The sequence below is a fragment of the Etheostoma spectabile genome, chromosome 20 (assembly GCF_008692095.1).
Source record: "Etheostoma spectabile isolate EspeVRDwgs_2016 chromosome 20, UIUC_Espe_1.0, whole genome shotgun sequence".
Classification (NCBI taxonomy): Eukaryota; Metazoa; Chordata; class Actinopteri; order Perciformes; family Percidae; genus Etheostoma; species Etheostoma spectabile.
The window spans coordinates 13,835,231-13,842,537 of NC_045752.1; positions in this window are offsets into that span (position 1 = coordinate 13,835,231).

The window sequence follows — 7,307 nt, forward strand, 5'->3', positions numbered from 1 at the left end:
ATGAAATGCATTAATATTGCGAGAATGCTGAACGTTGTCAAATGTATTTTGGATTATAATGAGCTGAAGGACATTGTGGAGCATCGAATGACCCAGTAGCGTTGGGTGATAGCTAGTAGCAGAGAAATTAAAATATATATTTTTTGACAGAAGTCTGGTTGCATCTGCTTAGCTCTGTCAGGACTTTTAACATCCTATTACTTTGAAGAACATTCAGCATAGTATCCATTTAGATTGCACAAACTGCACTGCTGTTGCAACTTGTTTTGTTTCCTTATGAAATGAAGAAATTAAGATTTACTATCTTCGCTTTTGTTAATGTCCAAGTGTCCTGAGACCTTGACAGAATGTGTTAAATTGGGTACGTGCTAGAGAAGAAGGAGGGTTGGAAAAAAAAGACTAAGACAGAACCTTGACAAATATTATCCATAACATTAAAATGGCCCCTATTGTCATTACGGACTGAGAGATTAAATTCATCTCATCAGACGTAAGTATGACTGGTGCCTCAATAGGCTGATGCCAAGCGGCAAGCCAAGAAGATTAGCAGGGCACTGATATCATTATTTCCGCCTATCAGGGATTTAGCAGGGAGGCAATTGTAATTTCTAGTCTTATTAGTTCACACTCGGAGGAGAGAAAACCCAGTGATAGAGCCGACTGTGACAGCCGGGCATTCTAGCAGCAAGTGCTGTCACTGTGACACTGACCAAATGCCAGTGTGCCTCTGTCCCTGTAATCCCGCCTAATTGAGGTTAACACAGAATACAAAGAGGTCCTCATCAATGATCACAACAATCCACACATTTGCATTTTTAAGTTATAGAAGCGGTCACAGAAAAAACAAAAATTAGGGAGGCGGTAGCTTGTGGAAATGAAGAGGAGCGGGCAAAGGAGGAAGTGAATTTATTGGGCGCACACAGAGATGCAAGCACACACATACACCCATTACACATCAAGTGTGTTTTAAAGTTGTTTGGAGAAGTGAAGCAGCAATCTTGAGGGTGGCAGGCAGGCAGGCAGATCCTCTTGGCATTTCGAGACATCTGCCTCTCCTGCCTGGGCAGCCTGTGCCAACGCCGGCCCCTGGAGAGAACCCTGTTTCCAGCACACTAAAGCCCAGAAGTGTTTGTCTAGCCTAATAAATATTGCACAGCGCTTCCTCTTAATCTCATTAATGTTTGTGCATGTCTGTTAGTGGCTGTAGACATAAACAAGGGATGAGCATTAAGCCCTTTAAAAAATAAAAAGAAGACCGCCGCCATAGACGCCACCGCCCTCCTCCCTAGATACAACTTTGTTTGGCTTCCTTTAAGCTAGTGAGACACAGAGCAACTGAAAGACTTAAAGCATACAAGCTTTACTATCTGCTCCCTAACACCTGAGTTCAATTTAGGCATGGGATGGGGAAGCTGTCATATTTAGGCCAGATGAAGATATCTACGCCTGTTTGGCAACATGTCTCCTTAATTATGCCTAATTTGTAGACCAAATAGCCGCTTATCACCCCCACTGTCTGTGACAGCTTAATAATCTAAAACCTCAGTGTGGGTGTGTGTAAGAGAGAGCTGTGGGAGTATGACCGGGACCTTAACATGATTTGTGTGTTTTGGTGTCATGGTTTAACAGTTTTATAAGCCAGCCCTGGTGATAAGTATCATGTTATTAGGGAGTTACATATTTGACTTTATTTTTCTCAAAGGAAGCCACATTGTGACCAATTGTATTACAATAATGGCATTAATCAGGGTCCCCTGGGAGGAGGAAGGGAAAGGTGATTTGCATTGCAGCAGCTGACAGCTCTCTGTTAATATCTTTGTATGCATAGTAGACTCCCAGTGTACGCTCTTGAAAAGGTTATTGGTGGAAGAATAGAAGCAACCTAAAGTATTTTTGAGCATCTTCATCAGACTATAAAATGTCATTGTAGTCACACATGATGACAAATAGTCAAGGGGGCTGGTGATTGCTTTAAAAATCATCAGCCTTGTTTTTTTTCCTTCCTCGCTTGACACATTCCTTCTTTCTCCACAGTTTCTAGTGTGTGTGTGTGTGTGTGTGTGTGTGTGTGTGTGTGTGTGTGTGTGTGTGGTGCCTCAGTTTAACTACATTTGTGTAGTCCAAAAACCAGGAGTCCATATACTTGTGGGGTCCGGACAGTTTTGTGGGGCCAAAATGCTGGACCCCACAAATTTAAAGGGCTGTTTGAGGGGTAAGACTTGGTTTTAGGATTACGTTTAGAATTAGGTTATGTTAGGGTGAGGGTAGGGTTAAGGTTAGATATTTTGTTGTGATGGTTAATGTTAGGTATGGGGCTAGGGAATGCATTATGTCAATGACAGGTTCCCACAAGATAGTAAGATGCACCGTGTGTGTGTGGTGTGTGTGTGTGTGTGTGTGTGTGTGTGTGTTTGTGTGTGTGTGTGTGTGTGGTGTGTGGTATGTGTGTGTGTGTTTGTGTGTATGGGAGGGGTATGGGAATGGAAGTAGAGGTGGCGAGAGGGCCCTGATGGCCCTGCAATGAATCTGCCTGAGCTTGCCTCTACCGCTGCAATTATCATTAAGCCTCCAGTGGAACTGGTCCACTCCAAAGACACCTAAGGCCGTAGACCCACACATAATATTGTATTAAATGGGACCAAAAAAATCAATACACAATGCAAATGAAAAGCAGGGGAGTAGGATCCACTCAGTATGCATATTTGCTGTCAAGTACACTTTCTGACCCGCTGAACGCTGTTCGTGGCGGAACTCAGTACTTTTGAAAATTACTGATGATCTCTTGTTATGAGCCCCTATCTGCCTGCCTGGCACTATTTGTGATACGCTTGTCTGGCCGTGTGTGCTGAAAACCTGCTCGCTTCCTCGCTGAATTAAAAGAGTTTGTCCATGAACTGAAGAGAATGTGCTGCTTATGTCCTTTTTGTACACAGTAAATGGAAATGTTGATAAATACCTCCTCCCATGAAGCACTTGTTTTGTGGCGGCTGTGTGCAGCACACAACAGCACAAGAGAGCTAATTATGAGAAGGATGAGCTGGGGTGAGGAGAAGGGTGGGCAGCTACTTATTTTGCTGCCTTTCTTTCCATTGTATGGAGATAATATTTCTGGGATGTAAACATACGTGCGCTGCTGCTGTGTGTGTGTGTGTGTGTGGTGTGGTGTGTTGTGTTTTTGTGTTTGTGTTTGTGTGTGTGTGTGTGTGTGTGTGTGTGTGTGGTGTGTGTGTGTGTGTGTGTGCCACCATTGAAGGGTGCATACAGTACATGGAGAAATCCTCCAGAGGAAGGAAGGAAGGAAGCCTCTGAATGCATGTTAGTGCACCGATAAGTGCTTATCATATACCTGTAGCCAGGAGGTCATATCCAATATAGCCGAGCAATTCCTCCAAGCTTACTTCCCCTGGTTGAATTTGCCATCTCAACTGGTAGGTTGGCCCCTTCTATTGTGAACAGGGCACACACTGGGTTTGTTAAGGTATTCTCTCAGAGGCCCACATTCACTCTGTCCCACAGAAGATATTTATTCTCTCTTTCTCTCTCTCTCTCACACACACACACACACACACACACACAAACACACACACACACACATTTTCAAATATTAAAATTTGATATCATACAGCTTGTGTGTCCCCTAAGATTTAACAATATTATTTTCCGCAGTGGAATCTGTATTAAAAAGCTCAAGCTCTAATTAATAATCTAAAGTTTTTACGACAATTGGTTAAAGGAACATTAACTTGGAGAAATGATGTACAATGTGGAAGTAGTATGAAAGAAACTAAGGTAAACTGTTTTCAGTGTTTCTTGATGGGGATCACATTTTTTTACCAACATGAGTAAAAGCACAATTATAAAAGTGCTTAAAACTTTTAAAAAAAACACTAGGACTCTGCATTAAGTAATTTATTTATTTTGATATGTAAATTATTTAGGGTTGTAGTTGTTTTTATGCTGTATATCACCTATATAACTAGTACTTTAGCAAAAACTTGAGTATTTATATATTTAGTTTTTTAGTACCAAGAGGTTAAAACAATTTTAAATGCATAATTTGTCTTAGCATTTTAGTTTTTCACAGCATCAGAAGTAAATTTAATTTACATACTGTATGTATGTATATTTTATATTATATATATAGAATATATATATATATATATATATATATATATATATATATATATATATATATATACTGCTGTAGATACAGCCACTAACTGAACAAAATAATAGCACAAAACAAAAGTGCCATCTGAAACAACACCTGATAACATGGTGCTTTGTCAACACCAAGATGTGAACCATTGACATTCTTCTGACATAACTTGTATATTAATATTTGTTAAGTAGTATCAATGTAATTTCAAATCTTTCAAATATCTTTCAATTCAGATTTATTTTAAATGATACAAATATAATAAAATATTAGTTACTTTACACATACAAAAGTTTAATATTCCAAATGCTAGACTGCTTTTGTCGCCTGTGTGCTCACTTTCTACACAGTAAACATTACAAGTGGCGGCATCTTTATCACACATCAATGTCATCATCCCAGTGCAGAGATGAGCTGTTATATAATTAGGCCCCGGTTAACACACTTGTAAAATGGGATTTCATACCAGTACAATTTAGTCGCAGTCACTGATGTGGTCTTTCTGTTTCTCTCTCTCCCTCCTGCTTTCTTTCTCACACTTTTTTTCCAACTGCAACTCAGCACTGGTGAACATTTGTGAATTTGTTTTAGGTCAATGGTTATGATGTGAACTCATTATAGGAAAGGTCAGACCCATACATAAATGTATACTAGGATACTGCAAGCGTGGCCCGTCTCAGAGAAGGATCTCAGGATAAAGGACCTCGCCCTGGGAAGAGAGAAGGCCAGACCTCACAGGAGGTTCACAGGACTGTCTGTCTCAACCAGTCAGCCAATCCCGTGCCTCACTTCACTGATTATGCACACTTCCCAGACCGCACTGGAGATACTCCACAGGGAAAGAGCCAAAGAAGCAGGGTTTTATACGTTGTTGTGTCTAAATAATGATGTTGGAGCCATGAACAGGGGTGTCGGCTATTCCCCTTGGAGTTTTGGTTCATGGCCTGCCGCCTCTTTGGTTAAGGCTCCTGTCTCTAATGACCCATGTCAAAGACTACCCTGCACTGCCGTAATGACATATCATACCTCATCACTTAGACCCCACACTGACAATTATAATCATATATATAGCTTTTGCTGCCAGATCAGGCCACTACTATGACAAATTGATATGGTGATGAGCGACACGGCAGTAGGAGAAGGATCTGGGGAGTGGAACAGAGATTGAGGGCAAGAGCAGGGGAATATGTCCAAGCACAGAGCACAGAAATGAGGGATGACTGAAGACACCTAGTGAGGAATTGCAGTATCAGTGTTACACAGGGCTTCATTCTTCACGCAAGTTATTGTTCATTCACCCCCTTTCCTCTTAAAGAGTCATATCCTGCCCTGTTTGGCTAAAGAACACTTTCTGCCTGTATGGACCCTGTCACTCCCCTCTTGTTTCTTACAATGGGGGGTTTTAAGCTGCCACACTAGATGTGTAAAACCCTTCCCTTTCTGATAGGGCTAGGGCAAGGACCACCAGCATACTTGGCCCCTGTGCCCCACGATGCACCCAAAACAAAAGTGCATTGAGAGTATCCTCGGTTTTTGTTCCTCGACCTCGAGGTACCAACACCCACAAGGCACTGGACTCACTTCCTGTGCTGCACTTTGCTGTATATTTATTACCCTTCTTTGCCAATAACATGTCCTTCAAGCTCCAAGATGGATGTTTGCTGAATGAGTTAACCTTGTGTATATTTGACAGTGGCTATTGGTGGTCCACCTCTTTGAGGCTGTCTTGGCACAAAGGGTCTTTTTGTTCCAGAGTTTTCAGTCTTTTACTTGTGTTCTTCTTGTTGTCCTTTGTTTCCTGTTTCCCTATCTTCTTTCCTAAAAAAAAGGAGAAAAAAAAGTATCCTTAAGGGCAGGCTTTTATATTCAGCATGTTTTTATTCATGTTTTTTCTACAAATGTTTTATACTTTGACAACATCTCCCACTAGTCTCAGTCCCCAGTTTTTATCCGCAGCCCAGCCTCCATGCCCCAGTCCTGCCTGTCCTGCAGCAGATTTAGCTTTTGTTGGCCAGTGTTAATAGGATTAAAATGGGTTACTAGCTCAATCACAGAGAGCTTCAAACCATCCCTAAATGTAAGTGTCTCATGGGGGTCGGGGAGCATTGTGGTTCTGTCTTTCCCCCCTCTGGCAGCCCTCCTGATCGCAGAAGAGACCCCAGGCCTGATGGGGGTGGCAAAGGTTTGGCCTCCAGGAAAATCCGCAGGATTATGTCAGCACTCATTACAATGTACACAAAGACCACAGGATCAGTAGGAGCACAAACGGAGCAGTTAAGTCAAATAGGGTGGGCCAGGGGATTCTCCGCTTCCACCCTGACATTGATTAGCCTTTGTGCTCCGGCACTCCCCACATTCAGGCTCCAGCCGCTGGGTTACCGATAGGCAATGTCTAAAGTTGGCTGGCTTAGTTAAACTGGCTAGAATCTCAATTTTAGATTTCAGTTTGGAATTACTTAACACATTTGAGCAGTTACCATGAATGGCAGTATTTAGCCTGATGTTTCCATGACAGATTTGTACTATGCAGACAAAGACAGTCAGTCAGCTATGACAAAAAAAAATCAAACATAGCGAGGTGGATATTGTGGTTATAGTGCACTGTGCCCAACACCCATACATAATTAGACAGTAGATGAGAATAGTAGGGAATCTATTGTGATAATGTGAGGTCACATTGCTCTTGAACATCTATGATAATGACCATATCCAATGAAGTTGTATCCATTAGGCACGCTGAAGTGTCCAGTGCCGCATTCACACAGCCCTGAGACTCACACATACACACACATGAATGTACCTCATTTGCATAGTGCTTAAACAAAAGTGGGAAAAACATAATTAAAAAAATAAAACACAATAAACAGCACGGCAGGATTAATATTCTGCTTCTCATTAAACAGCACAGAAGCATCCTGGGTGGAGCATGTGCGTGACTACTACAGTGTCACCCTCCAAGGCTGGAAAACATGAGGGCCGGCCAGCGGTTGATGTTTGTGTTCATTTGAATATGTACTTACGGGCAGTGTTACACCTTATGTTCAGCATTTTCATAGGTAACGGTAACACACTTATCCATTCACAGACACATATACACACACACACACACACACACACACACACGCACACACGCACACACACACACACA